We start from the raw sequence: 16122 nt of genomic DNA, 5'->3' as shown, positions 1-16122 counted from the left end.
TGATAAACAAATCATCATCAATAAACATGCTTTTAAATGCAATCATATACTCTTATCACTATTTTTGACATACAAATTGTTCAATGAGGTTTTTTCATTCATTACAGGTTATTGTATTTTCAATTTGTTTTAATTAAATAAATTGTTTACGCAATATTCGGAAAAACTTTTCAAAATACTTTTATTTATGGTGGAATTTTTTTGACCGCCCTTTCCAGTTCCACCCAGAAATAAATTCCGGCTATGCTCTGTTTAGGAATTTTGCATTTTTGAATGTGAAAATTTCTGAATTCTATATTGGAGTCCATGCAACATTTTCAAAATAAACTGTACTTTATCTTATGTCCAACGCACAATAACTTTCATTTTGTATTTTCGGAACTGGCTATGAGAGTGGCAGTGAGCGAGATGACTAGATCTAGATCTCACTCATTCTCATAGAAAATTCCGAAAACATATTTACAAAACAAATGTTACTGTGCGCTGGATATTATGTCCAGCGCACAATAACTTTTGTTTGTAAATATGTCCTCAAAATTGCCTATGAGAGTGAGCGAGACGACTACATCTCGATATTCTCGATATCATTCACTCTCACTGATATGTCAAAATCAATAACTTGTTTAAAAAACAAAAGTTATTGTGCGCTGGACATTATACCCATTACGTTTTGTAAAATTGTTTTAGATGTTCCAATAAGAAAAGGAATGTTTGTAGTAGGACTGTCGAGCCTAGAGGAGTTGGAGGGAGAAAGCCCGTCCTGACAAAGACTCTTCTAAGCTAACGGTACCAATCCCGGTTCAGTTGGGGTGGTTGGTGACTCTGGGGGGTGCTATAGCGGCTAACTTCAGAGAGTAATATATCGCCGATAGATGGGGTGGACTTTCGAAGGTACATACGAATCGGTCCCTCCACAGTCGGCCTTCAACCGTGAAACTGAGAGGATCTCTGATTCGTAGCTCCCTAGGAATGAGCAATGGGGGCTCCACTCCGGGAGGCTGGCAATGAAGGGCACTCCAGCATGTTCCGGTGTGGGTCAGTAGCATATATTGCTACATGTTTAAGTATTCCAACTCTTGAATCAGGAGAAAGAGTTAAAAGACCTATGTTTATACAGATACATAGGCCCCACTATGGGTCCCGGGCAAAATCCCAAAAGGCAAAATTCCGAATGGGCCAAAATCTCGAAAGCCAAAATCCCGAAAGCCAAAATCCCGAATTCTTAAAAGTGTCATATAGCTACTCCCACGATTGCACCCGCGTTTTCTGGAGGCAAAGGGAAATCTTCTGTGTCTTGGAAAATTATTCTAAACACTTTCCTCCACATAATTTCATCCCTTTTAAGATTTTGAACATTCGGGATTTTGGCTTTCAGAATTTTAACTTTCAGGATTTCGGCCTTTTCGGGATTTTGGCGTTCGGGATTTTGGCTTTCGGGATTTTAGCTTTCGGGATTTTGGCTGCCACCGCAATAGCATATATTGCTACATGTTTAAGTATTCCAAATCTTCAATCAGGAGAAAGAGTTAAAAGACCTATGTTTATACAGATACATAGGTCCCACAATGAAATCGAAGAAGGATAAAATTGGCACTTTCAAAACCAAAACTAAAAATTTCCTTTTCGAAATAACCATTCTGATACTTTTAATTATGCTTAAGATCTATTATTTTTTTCATTATAAAATTTTGTTTTGAAGGACGTAGCTTATTAAAGAAATATTTTTAGAATCTTATTCTATCTTAAAAACGGTACATCGTAGGATGTCAATGCAATGAATTATTTGTAGTGGATGACTTAAGATTTCTCTGGAACAAAAAAAATCCTTACCGATTAATTTTTCTACAATTTTCCATAAAGAGAACTAAAATTTTTGAAGCTCGTAAGTCATTAAAGGTAGGGTAAAGTGGTATAAGTTGGACAATGGTACAAGTTGGACAGGGCTTTTTTCCTTGATAAATTTAGTAGGGGAAAGTGCCCATCCTTTGCACGGTCCCAAGCTTTACAATGACTAAATTTTTTCTATGTTTCTGAACAAATGCGGCTCCCGGATATATTTTAAATACAAGACACTTTCCCCTAGTTTTTAAAATATGGATAAGATGAGTCTCATTTATTGAAAAACATACGAAAAATTTAGTCATTGTAAAGCTTGGGACCCTGTATATCATGGGCACTTTCCCCTACTCCATTTTTATTTGTATATTTTTAATGCTTTACTTTTATAATTTGGTTCATTGTGCTTAAAAATAAATTTTGTACTGTATTTATCAAGAAAAAAGCCATGTCCAACTTGTACCGGCGAATTGTCCAACCTGTAACACTATGTCCAACTTATATCACTTTACTCTACTTCATCCAGAATTGTGAGAAATGTTGGATCGAAAAGTTTCACCCTAAAAAACTCGTATTTTTAGAGAACATTTTTTTCTCTTTTTATGATGTTTTTGGTTCTAAATAATTTGATTAAAAAAATTAAATAAAAAGAATTGGTCATCATGCAATGCTTTTGATGATTTTGATAGTGTAAGATTTTATTATGAATTTTAATTTATTCACTGTTCGATGGACAAGTACAGTGAAGCACATCCAAGACTAGGGTAAGTGTGCCAAATTTCGGCCAGCTTGCAATTTCGACCACCTTTTTTGTTCCTCGAATTTCCATGAACTTTTAGATTTAACGTACTCTAGAGATTATACAATGCAAAAGAATAACAAAAAATGTAGCTTCGACAAACGAGATGATATGAAAAAGATATTGGAAGAATTTCCGAAAGGCAAGGAACTATGAGAATGAAGGTGGCCGAAATAGGCCACCAAAGCTATGTCTATATTCTTATTCATTTTAAAATGTATTAAGAATGATTTTAGAGTAAATAAAGACGATAAACTCTTAACAAGGTTCCAAGCAACACTCTTTAAGAAGAAAGAATTAAAAAAAAATCAATTTGAATTTAAGATATTACATTTCAAACTTTAGACTTTGACGCTTGCATGCAACTATGCCGAAATTTGGAACACTTACCCTATGTCAGGACTCTTCGCATGCAGAATAGTTTTTGACTATTCTTTACCTCCAGAAACGAATAATAATTCAGAAAGAGTAACAATTTGGCACTTGGGTAGCGACTTAGTTTATGACTTTGAATGGAACAGAAAATCTTTATACTTTGTGCCAATTTTAATGAAAAACGTGCTATACACTGAGAGAGAAACGGGGGTGCGATTAACATATTTTCCTCATAACTTTAACACTTTTAAGGTGTAAAAATATATCAACATTTTTCAATGTTAATTTTACACCTTTTCAAGGGTAAAAGTAATATGAAAAAAGGGGACTTTAATCCCTAATACACCTAAAAAGCATAATATTTACACCGATTTCGGATCAATACTGCTGGTTAAAATAAACATTTCCGGAATGTTATTTTAACTTTTTCGGATTTCTCTCACTGTAGGATCTTTGTCAAAAATTTTGAGTCGCTACCTCTATATTTTCATAATTTATTTGTTCTATACCACTATTTCATAAATTTTACAAAGTTTTATGCGGAATTTTAAAATATTTAATAACAAAATCACGTTTAAAATTACAAATAGTAGTATAGTCCTGAAGTACCGATATGAAATTTAAATTTTACAAACATTTTTGACATTTTCATTGTTTAAGTATCCCTAATTAAATTATATTAATTTATTGAAATACAACCATGAAATACTGCAGCATATTTTAAGCATTGAACACTATCTCTAATCGCTATATTTATTCTAAATTGATTCGCAAGTTAAATGAGTAAACATAATAGCAAAGTACAGAACTGTGGAACATCATTTGGAATAGTTATGGTAAATTGTGTTGGAAATTTTCTGGCTGTGCTAAAAATGAATATGGCAGAGGGTACATTTGGCCTTTGAAGCGAGGAAAAGTTTTAACAATAAATTTTGTAGAAAACTCATTTATTTTTGGAAAAGTTCAGAAAATATATTTTGCAGTCTCAAATCATAAATTGCTGCTGAGTAAAATGTACAAAAGGGCTGTACTTCATTGGGAAATTGTTAGATATTTCTTCAAGTGATTGTTCACTGAAAATGCTTGTGGTATAAGACAAGACCCTAAAATCTTGTTGCAATGGAAATTATTTCGAAGTATCGTTGGTTTTTTTTCAGCAAGTACCACTTTCTGAAAAGTAATGCTTAAGCATTAATTTCAGTGTCATTCTGGGATATGTTAATTTATACTTTGCAGAGTTTATCTCATGGCAAAAATCTATGCTTGGGGCGGTATTCAAATAGTGATGCGGAAATTACGTTGAATAATAGCGTCTTTTTATCACCCAAGAATTTCATCAGTTGTTTATCTTAATTCTTCAACAAATCACCGTCTCTCTCATGGTCGCATGAAGGGTTTTCTCTTTTTCCTCGTCTTGTCTTTCCCCATTGTTCTTTCTTGGTCACAGCTCTTGCAATGCAACCGTTCAGTCAACCATCTTCGATCGAGAATATATTCAAAGGGAATATGCTTTGAAAATTTCTGATTTAGAAATAAAAATTGTGTAAAATGAAAAAATTATACCAAAAAGCATACAAAGTTAAGAAAATTTCTCTATAATTATATTTTCTTTTTAATGGAAACTGTACCAAATTTCGGCATAGGCTCATGTAAAATTCAATGTATCAAGTTTGAAATGTAATATTTGTAATACAAATTGAAATTTTTTGTCACTTCTATTACAAGAATACTGTTTGGAATCTTATACAGTTTATCGTCTTTGTTTTATCTAAAATTATGCGTAATACATTTTGAAATGAGACATTGCTTTGGGTAATATTTCGGCCATCCTGATTCTCGTAGTTACTTGCCATTCCGAACTTTTGTAAAAATTTTTCCACATTATCTCGCTTTTACAGGCGACACTTTTTTCTTTTTTTTTGTATTCTACACCGGATAAAAAGTTTTGTAAAATTATTTGTAAATGGTGTGAATTTCTACAGGGGTATTTAAAAAATGCTCCTAAATTGTATAACACACAAATATCTTCGTAAAAGTTTGTACTTTTTCACAAACATTGTTCGTAAAATGATCTTTCTACAAGCATTTTTTGTTCATTATACAAACATTTGTTCGTAGCTTTTTGTTTGTCTTACAAAAATATACAAACAAATGACAAAGTTTTACGAACTTTTTCTGTGTGTTTACGAACATTTAGGAACAAATGCTTGTAAAAGTACAGAAAATCCTCGTCAAATGAGCATTTTACGAACAATGTTTGTGAAAAGTACAAACTTTTACGAACTTGTTTGTGGGTTATACAATTTACGAGCATATAGAGAGCCCCCAATAGAATTTTTTTTTACGCTAATTAAGCTGCTGCTACCTCCTGTACTGATCCACGGTACTTTTAAGTCCTAGACAGACTAACAGCTGAAGCCGTGGGACGGCTTAGTGGGAAACTGATGAAAATAGAAAATGTAGTCTAATCGCTATAATTACGTTAACCCGTCTCCAGGTTTAAGTCGTACATGTATGCAACCGTTCAGCACATAACCCTAACCTAATATATATCTAATTTTGATATATGGCTTTATTTTAAGAAAATTAAAATATGTCATAGCACGGTCGAATTATAATTTCTTTAAAATGTCATTAGAGCGTGTTCACGATAAAATTGTTCCCAAGAATAATGCTTTAAAAATGAAGTCTACATAATATAAAAAAATGAAAATATTTTTTGAAACTTTAATTCATTGTAGATTTATTAGATATATTAGTTTTTTTATTCAACTATTTGATTCTTCTTGAGTCCTCCCATCAAGGTCTGTACAAGATCATCACCGCGGTTCTTGGTTGTTTCATTCCATTTTTTCTTGAAGTTCTCTATGTTCTCGACGCGTTTAGCCTTCTTCTTCAGATCGTATTTGATAATAGCCCAATATGTTTCAACTGGACGGAGATTTGGAGTGATTGGCGGATTCAACTCCTTGGGTAGATAACGAACGTCGTTCTCCTCGTACCATTCTTTGGTTGCTTTTGAGTAATGGCACGACGCCAAATCTGGTCAGAAGATCGGGGGTATGTCATGGCATCTGTACAGAGGCAACATGCGTTTTTGGAGGCACTCCGTGATGTAAATTGACGAGTTCATGTTGCCCTACATAAAGAACGCCTTGCTTTGACGTCCACATGAGCAGATCGCCATCCAAACCATGCATTACTTTGGAAACTTTTCATAATTTTTGTACGTGTACTTTTTCTTACATCCTCTGCGAGACTTTTCGATGTAATAATGCTGTCCTGATAATTTTTTGAAGTCTCCTTTTACGTATGTTTCCTTATCTATCAAGATGCACCCACTAAAACCAGACATCATCTTATCATGCAACCTTCGAGCTCGTGTTTTAGCTGACTGACTTTGTGCATCCGTGCGATGAGGGCCTGCTTGGGCTTTAAAAATCTTCAATCCATTCCTCTGTTTGATTTTGTGCACAAGTACACAAGACTGGTACGACATTTAAGTTTTTTAGCCGTATCCCTCACAGATGTCGAAGGATTGTTCTTGTAGTGCATGATCACATTTTTCTCCAAATCTCAATCTCCAATACCCCAATTTTTCCACATCCAGGTTTTTGGGCAGTGGTTTTACTGTCGAGGAATCGGAGAATCACCCTCCGAACGGCCTGTCGAGAGATATTTGTGAGTTTTCCAAGGTCCGCGTAATTGATTCCAGGATTTTTTAAATACGTGTACACAATCAGTTCCCTTCTCTTTTCCATTATTATTTCGTATCTCAGTGAAAAATGAACAGAATTTGATGAGAGTTTCACCAAAGGAAAGGTAAAAACACGTGTTACAATCTTTACATACAACGAAAATGCAGTGGCATCTGTCATAAAAATATCAAATCATTTGGAACAATTTTATCGTGGACACGCTTTATTCCTATATTTCTTGTATTGATATGATATAAAATACCTGTCCATACTTATTTTAGTAGTTTTACCATTCAAAAAATATTAATTTCTAGAAATTCATCCATGGATTTTTGACTTCTTATACTTTGAATAAATAAATCGGTTTTTGAGAGCTCTCTCGTATTCTTTGGTAAATAACCTTTGTTTTAAAGTGTTAAAATTTATTTAAACTTTGAGGCTAAAACGCAAAAATATCGTTTTCTAAAGCTCTCTCATATTCTTTGCCAGAACTTTCCTTGTCATGTCGGGTTTCCAATAAAAGAATCACAGCTCGCATAAGTTAAACCAAGCTTAACATAAACTTTCAGCTGAATGGGTGTTTGTAATATTAAATTACATTTTTTGGAGATGATATAGAGAAGGTTTTCGTGAGGAAAACATACACTTGCAAATAAGAATTCAATCCTATAAATGAGCTTTTTGCAACAGACAATGGCAAAGAGATCTAGCAGGAGTCATAGAAAATTGGATGACATTGCGGGGGTGTTGTTTTTATTCTTAGTCCCAAATCCGGATGCTTGAAATTTTTGGCTCGGTTTCTTACATGTGAAGTGTCTTATTCAATAAAATTTCTTTTTTGATAAATGACTAAAATTCTTTACTTGAGGGACAATTTTTCTGGCTCATTGACGCTATGGCCACTTAAATTAGAAAGATGTATGGGACAAATTTTAGGAGGAATTTTAAGCCCCTTTGGCACGATGTGAATGTCAAAAGCGACAAAATCATATGAAATCCCCCCGTGGAAAATGTTGTAGAGTTGTGTCTCTGGGGCGAATGATTTCAGAAGAGGCCATATAATATTATAAAATAAATTGATCATGAGCACTATATATGTTCAGTACAATTTAGTTGACCCACAATGGCATTCCCTTATTCCATTTTCGCTGATTCCCATTTTGTGAACATTTCAGCTCCTATCGCCTTCACCCATCCTGCCCCAAACGCAAAATGATAAATGCACCATTCATGGTTGTGAATTTATACACACACAATGCTAACACCATGCATGTGGGCTTCGATTGTGCTTGTGTGAAAGGGGGTGGATGCACAAGGTGAGGGATGAGAACCATGATAGTTCAACTATACTATCTATGTTGACGATGAAGTACAATTGCAGTATTTCGAGGGATGCACTAACACCCATATCACCCAAATTCTGGAAAAGTAAGGGTTCAAAGTTTCTCTTGCACCCTCCTCCTCTCCAAAAAAAAGACATGCCGTAGAGTAGAAAATTCTCAGCATTGTTTGCCTTTTCAAAATTTTACTCATGATAATTCCCATCTAAGAATTCACTACACAACACTCCCAAAAAATCTCCGAACTTCTACGTGAAAACACCTTTAGAAGACGAAGGCAAGGACAACCAACTGAAATCATGACTAAACCTAAATCAGCTTATGATTGATGAGATTGTTAAGGTGCTCTGACTCCTCTTAGCGCCGGCGAATACAAATAACTAAAAATGTAAGTTCAGCAATTATTCCAGTAATGTAGAAGGCTATTATTCGCAATTTAAACTACTGGAGTTTTTGAACTTCAATAGTGTAAATAAAGTTTTCTGTTTTCGTTATTTAATTAGAAATGTATTTTTTAAGGGTTTTGGAATCAAAAACCTCGTATAGTATATCTATTATGCCCTAGACACACTTACGACTTAAGCCGAGAGACGGCTTAAGTCTTTGAGTAAATTTTCATCAGTTTCCTACTAATTAAGCAATTTCTCGGCTGAAGCCGAGAGACAGATTAGTCTGAAACTGACGGAAATGTAATCTCATCATTATTTTGATTATAATTACGATAAGCCGTCTGTCAACTTAAGTCGTAAGTGTGTTTAAGGCATAACTTAGACTTAATGAGTCCTGATTCCAACACATGATGAATCTATATGAATTCTTTAATGTGCCAACCTTCAGACAATGTGTCTGATAAATGTTGTCCTGGGCTTTGGGATCACTAATTATCCCTTACTAGCCGTTCAGCAAAACACGGAGTCCGATTTCTCGGTTGCACGATAAAAACCAGACTGATCCTTCTCTCTCATTTCCATTTCTGTTAAACACTTACAAACAGAAATGGTACAAAACTTTTAAAAACATAACCGATTAAGATTACTGTAGAAGAACTGACAGTTTTAGTTAGCTTATGTTAACTGAAATCAGAGAGATCGAAGCTTAAGTGGTGCGAACGCCTGAGGAGAACCCTCTGACACCACTTCATCACTGCCTTGGAGCCCGTCATGTACTGAGTAACTGGCCTAACAATGAGCGATTTGTCTCGCCTCAGCAGGTGAGCCACAGCAGAGGGATTTTACGCTTGTCGTGGCTTTCCGTCTAAAACTTATTACTTTACAATTTTACATATGCTTAATAATTACAATCGCTTTTGATGTTATCTAAACAATATATTCTAATACAAAGCAAAATAGTATAACCAGAAGGACCGATTTAGTTTCGGAGAAAGCACTAAATGCACGTGGATCTGTTCATTCCAAACGGTTTGTAGAGTTTTCGTTTTGTCCATTTTGTTTTCCCTATTATTATTATTAATCGTATCGAGATATATTCATTACAAAGGTAATCATTTTTACAATCTCCATATCCTCTGTTAGAAGAACCTGCTAGTCCGTTTGTAGACTCGCCCAGGAGCGCCTTCCCCGTATTGTGGATGCTTCTTCTATGCTCCCGGAGTTGTTGCGCGTAGGCGGTGCATTATATTACGTTATTAACATATGAAAATTGTCTAAATTAGACATTCAGATCTTTGTACCGGGCGGGACTCGAACTCACAACAGTAAGTCGAGCCGGGGAATCGATCCGCCCAAGAGCCAACGGTCTTGCCTATTGCGCCACTGATTACCCATTTTCCCTATTTCCTATTTTGATTCCCTATTTTGTCTTTGGAATCTTTGTCTTCGGTAATCTTAAGAAAAAACGAAGATCACTGATCCTGACAATTCTCTGTGCATAAATACCATTAACATTGAACAAAAAGTTTGCAAAAAATCTCAAAATTAACCAAAATCCATGGACAACATGGGCTGTCGGCTCTATTTGTACGCACGATACCATTCTCAAATCTCGCTACTCCGAGAGTGTTTGATTGAAGTGCAAAATGCAATTGGTTAAGGTCGTGTAAAAAATCAAGCAGAACATGTAGTCTTTAATAGCTCAGTTGATAGGGCATTTATTTAGTTAACGAGAGGTTTCCAATTCGATCCTTGGTGGTGGAAAAAAATTTTCCTATTTCCACTCCGAAGTAAATTAGATGATTTAAATGTCAATTGCTCTGTTTGAAAATTGTCTTTACATAAAATACAATTAATATTGAACAAAGAGTTCGAAAAAATTCTCACGTTTTCTGATTCCATGGCCTCCATACACTAGAGAAATTTATGTCCATTTTGAAAAAAATTGCTGACGCCGGTGTAGGAAAAACTATTAAATATGGGCATATATATCTCTGTAGACGCCATAACGATACCGCTCGTATAGTAACGGGGTGCTTAAAGAACACTCTAGTGGACAAATCCCTTAGCAGATATTATTCCACCATGAGTGCGGAGGCAAATTATCTCCAGTACAGAGATGTCTAAGATTAGTACCGAACTCAAAACATCTTCTCCTTGGTTCCAAAAACCTGGATAATGCAAACTCTGTCTGTAAAACCACTTGATAAGTTGCCGAAGGAGCGTAAACTAAATCTGTCGAAGAAAACCTATCCATCAGATTTTGTTAAATTAAAGAAAAGATTTTCTCTTGATGGTGACTATAACTAGAGAATATGAAAGTTTCTCATTTGGTTAGTTAGCGGTGTGGCACGTTCGAGAGGCAACCAGTAGCGTTTCGGATATGGAAACTTCGTAGTTTACATTTCGTATTTGACATGTTCGTATTGCACATTTCGTATTGCGGAAACTTCGTATTCTAGTACATTTCGTATTTTACCATTTCGTATTTCACATTTCGTCTTTCCCATATTTTGTATAAAAATGTAACATGTGTTACTGATAACTTCTAAAAACACAGAAAATTTTTCTTTGCCTTAACAGGCGATACAGATAACTTCCCGAAGCACAAAAAATTTCCCTTAGCCTCAACCAGGCGTTACTGATAACTTAAAAAAACACAGAAAATTTACCTTTGTCCCAACAGGAGATACTGATATCTTCTAAAAACACAGAAAATTTCCCTTTGCCTCAACAGGTGCTACTGATAACTTCGCAAAGCACTGAAAATTTCCCTTGACCTCAATAGACGCTACTGATATCTTCTCTAAGCATAGAAAATTTCTCTTTGCCTTGAAGAGTTGAAAAGAGCTTGAAGTACGACTTTAAACTCAGACCCGAAACTAATAGCGCCCTTGATCCTATAAAACTGTAATTCTATTATTTTATTGGTTGATATGCTTGTGTAAAATGTATGGCAGAAGAAATGTTCAATTTTTGTACAAAATGTGTGAAATACGAAATGGTAAAATACGAAATGTACTAGAAAACGAAGTTTCCGTAACACGAAATGTGCAATACGAACATGTAAAATACGAAGTGTAAAATACGAAGTTTCCGCAAACCGTAGCGATTATGGGGTTCTGAGAAAGTGATGTCCTTTATACCTGTGGGGTAATCCAAACTACCCCATACCCGTGTGTATGGTCGTTGATCCTTGTTCTTTTATGAAGCACAGGATTTTATGATAGAAAACTCTGCTTTTTACGTTTTGATGAAAAAAATATCGTTACAACAAAGGCTTAGCTTTATAATTGTTTTTCGAACCGCTCTCCATCAAAAACATTTAAGTGTTATATGGTCTTCAGCTTCAAGGTATACGGCTTTAACCGCTTTAACTGTTCAAATTCCTTAACCGGAGATATTTTTAAGTATTTTTTTTATGTATACATAGAAATTAATAGGTCTTTATAGTTAAGAAAAAATATTACTGCAACTGATTATCGTTCAGAAGTTTGAAGTTTGAACTCTTTGAGAACTGGGCTAATTTTCTGGTCTAAATACCATTTTAATTTACTGACCATAAACAAGGTTATATGGACTCTATTTATATCTCTTAACATTTTAACTCTAAGCAATTTGGAGGTCTTTCTAGCAATGGATTTCACTATTTTCGCGATGTGCCTTTATTCCACCTATGAATGATAAATCTGCTTTCTTTCTTTGAGTTCGAGCAGTAAAAAAAGGAAATGAAAATAAAATTTCTTTTGTGTACCGTTTAATTGGAAATACTTGGAAGAATGAGAACTTTAAGCTAAAATTCTAAGAGTGGGGTTGTTCGGAAAGAATTACACAATTGGTGGAGATTTTAACCGAGAATCATCCGAATGGAGATTCTCTCCGAACAACCCCACACACCCGATAACCAACGGCAATTATTAGGTGAGATTCTTAACAATCTCACCTACTATAATCCTAACAAAATTTCATGTCGTCCGATCGACCTCAAATTTGGCCAAAATGTGTTTCAGCACTTCCTGATCACGAATATATATGTGGCTAATTTACGTTCCCGGCCGGCCGGCCGGCCGGCCGCTCTTTGGAGCTTAATAGCTCCTAAACTAAAAAAGATATCGACTTGCGGTTTTCGGCAAAGGTTATATATCGGGTGAAAATTGCAACTTGGTGCATAGACCCCCCACCCCCCACCCCTCCTTCCGCCATTTTGAAGACCCCCCTTTTTTGTTTTCTCAATAGCTCCGCCCCTATGGCATTCAGCGGGCTCAAATTTTAGTATGTTATAGCTGGGCCTTAGAGCTTTCCATCAATACCAAACTTAAGGTCCCCCGACCCCCCTGACCCGAGCTATAAGGGTCCAAAAAAAAATTCTTAAAATGGCCATAACTCCGGTTCTAATTGTCAGAATTTAAAAAGTGAGTGCTTTTTGGAAAGCTCTCGTGAAATGCCACTTCCCCTTCTAACATCGCAAGTTCATAAAACCACCGCTAGGGGCGCTTTTTTTAAAAAGAAAATTTTTAAATCTTAAAAGTTAAATAACTCAAAAATTCCATTGTGCATCGGGCTGAAAATTTAGTATGTTGTAGCCGTTGATTATACCTATCAAACAAAAAAAACTTTAAGTCGATCCATAACCCCTGACCCGAGCTATAAGGGGTCAAAGTTCGAACATTGACCGGCCTCTATCTCCGGTTCTAATTAACATAGCGACCTAAATTTTACCTTTTTGGTTTCGTCTCGATGAGCACTTTCAGATGGAAGTTCAAGAAGTCACCACAGGTGGCGCTGTGATAGCGTCAAAATTCATCGAAATTCAAAGTCACTTTTCTCAAAAACGGCATTGTGCAAGTTAATGAAATTTTAGTATGTTGTAGTCCAGTCTAGGACGTTTCCAAAATGGTGCGTATGCGCGCTGTGGTTTCAATAGAACCGGAGATATGAGGGGTCAAAGTTCACGAAATTCAAAAAATCATATCTCCGGTTCTATGTGACCGATTTTGATGAATGAGGGCTTAAACGAAAGATCTCACCAAATGCTACAACTTTCTAGAATATTTGAACTTCGTGGGACCAACACCAGGGGCGCCACAGTCGAAAAACCAATTTCAATATCACATAACCTCAATTATCTCGACTGTCGCTGAACCGATTTTGATGATTACTTCGACATAATTGTAGGGGACATTTGTCTCTACATTTCGTCCATACATCATTTTCCGCTCAGACTACGCTATCACTCCGATTTTGCCGTTTAAGTGTGAAAAAATTGATTTTTCCCATAATAACGCTTTGAAATCACTCAGATGCCAATTTGACTGCCTCTACTCCACCAAGCCACTTAAAATAGGGTTTTAAATGGAAATTCCCACAAAAGACAACAATTCTTTGATATAGTTGAAGTTCAACAAATGACTACTTGGGGCACTCTGGATGAAAAAACAAGTTAAGAAACAAAAAACCTCGCTTATCTTGGCTTCTGAGTAATCGATGAGATCATGTTCTATGGGAAAATTATAGAGAACATTCTGGTCTACATTTCACCCATATAACACTTTTCTGTCAGTTCATCTCAATCCTTGATATTTTGGTTTAAATACAAAATTTGTATAATTTCACGAATTTGATTCAAGATAACTGGCGTCTCCCAACTTCAGCTCTAAATCGAATTTGCATGCACTCCGAGTTAGCTCACGTTAAGAATCTCACCTACATAAGCCGGTTAGGATTATCTGTCCCTTTCCCATAAAATCTTAAGCTTAGACAAGATTAAGATTATTTTTCCCGAAGAGAGAGTGAGACAAAGAAATACAAGAAGTTATCCCCCTCATTCAATGATACCTAGATTTTTTCTGCCAGAGTATTATATTCGGGAGTTGAAAGTATCACTTTGAGAATCTTTGAACCCAATCAGAAGATGTTATATTTCGGGACAAACGCAATAGGTGACACTATGAAGAATCTCACCTATTGTCAGCTAAGATGTCTGCAGCATGTATATGAAGTTCCTTTGTCGACAACCACAACAATGCAACGACTATGCTACAAACACCCTGAAAGTGCAATGCTGAGATTTTCCCTCTAAAAACACCCATTCCCTATTTTGCATGTAGTATCATACCTCCCAAATGTACCATTGTTGTTATGATACTCTCTGGGTCAAATTCAGACTACCACCCCCAACCACTGTCCTCATGTACATGGTCTATCGCGACATATAAAGCATAATCTGGTGGGAAAACCATATTTTTGAAATTTCCCACTGAAACAAGCGTAGTATCTTTAAAGAGTACGGTAATTGCACAAACATTACGTGACTAATAGTATACGGAAATTTATATCCTTAATTTTGTGAAGGTGTGTATATCCCACTGAATTAAACTTGCTCCGGGATAAAAATCTTCGCTATTTGCATCGATCGCATGAATTATGAGGTTATACTGGTTTTAATCAAGGTGCTCACGTCGCGTCGTATACCACGCTCCATTAACCTGGTTTACGCAAGGACTGGACCCGGTTTTGTCCTGCAGTAATCGAATTAGGGAGAAATTTGTAAAATTAGAACAAAATATATTGTTGTTAGTATTTTTTAAATTGATTATTCAGTTTGTTCGTAAGCCCAAGTGTATTGTGTTTATAGCCAGACAAATTAGATTGAGAGTAATATTGTTGTTTTCTAATAAAATTGAGATTGTAACCATGCACATTTTTGAATTTATTGCTCCCGTATGAGTTGTTAGTCTAAAATTTATGAATATCACATAATCGTGAGATTACTCAAAATTCTTACAAATAAACAATAAGAAAGTATATATGTATATAGTTCTTAAAATATATAACACAAATTGTCTCAAACCACACTACATACATTCTATGAGACAGACACTCATTTTAATTTCATTAATCATTTATTTTCGTTATTTAAACAAAAATTCTATAGACTAGTAAAAATAAAATTCGTCGTGTACCCAAAAACATTTTGTCAACGCATTTTTAGTAATAATAAGACTTGGTAAATAAAAGATTAATTTTCGGTAGCGAAATTCATAAATGATCCTAAATTAGTCTAATTAGTTGAATCGACGCGACGTTTAAAAAGGAAACAGAAAAAAAATAAATTTTCTTTATTTTTGTCCTCCGATTATGTACCGGAATCACCGAAAAAATCTTTTATTGGGGTAATACAATTAAATTTCGCTTAAAAAGAGATGACAAAGCGTTTAAACGTAGCAAAATGCTCGGACTCGTGACTTAGACGCTATACCACAAAAGTACTTAACCGATAACCGATTGGAATCGGGTAAAGCTTCTCAGGAATTCCAAGACTTTTCCAACGAGCCCAAACATGGCCCACTACGGTTGATATATACGCTCTCAAGAGCCTTTTAAAAGCAAGCCCAAAAAATATTTTATTGACGATCCTTGGGGCCATTAATGGAGGGTCCCTTAATGGTCCCAAGCCTCTATTTCTGACCATTTGGCTTCTAGACATGGAAGGTTGAAAATTTTGGAGAGTGAAAAAATCGAGGGTTTACACATATTGCTCTCTCTGTGGAGTTCCAGTAGTGATAGGTATCGGTTTATAAAGGATTCATTACCGATACATAACTGTTACATAGCCGATTCCAACTAGTTCATATTTAGACTTGTCAGGGAATGCAAGATCTTTCTAAATGACCTACGAGTTTTAG

General features: G+C 35.5%; 1 protein-coding gene across 8 annotated transcripts in view; it reads left to right on the top strand.

Moving 5' to 3' along the window:
- Positions 1–16122, top strand: part of LOC129808097 (neuronal acetylcholine receptor subunit alpha-7) — a 110242-nt gene that overhangs the window by 56406 nt on the left and 37714 nt on the right. The window lies entirely within an intron of this gene.

This window comes from Phlebotomus papatasi, chromosome 3 (genome assembly GCF_024763615.1).
Source record: "Phlebotomus papatasi isolate M1 chromosome 3, Ppap_2.1, whole genome shotgun sequence".
NCBI classification, from domain to species: domain Eukaryota; kingdom Metazoa; phylum Arthropoda; class Insecta; order Diptera; family Psychodidae; genus Phlebotomus; species Phlebotomus papatasi.
Note: the sequence above shows the minus strand (reverse complement) of the source record. Positions and strands in the feature narration are given on the sequence as shown.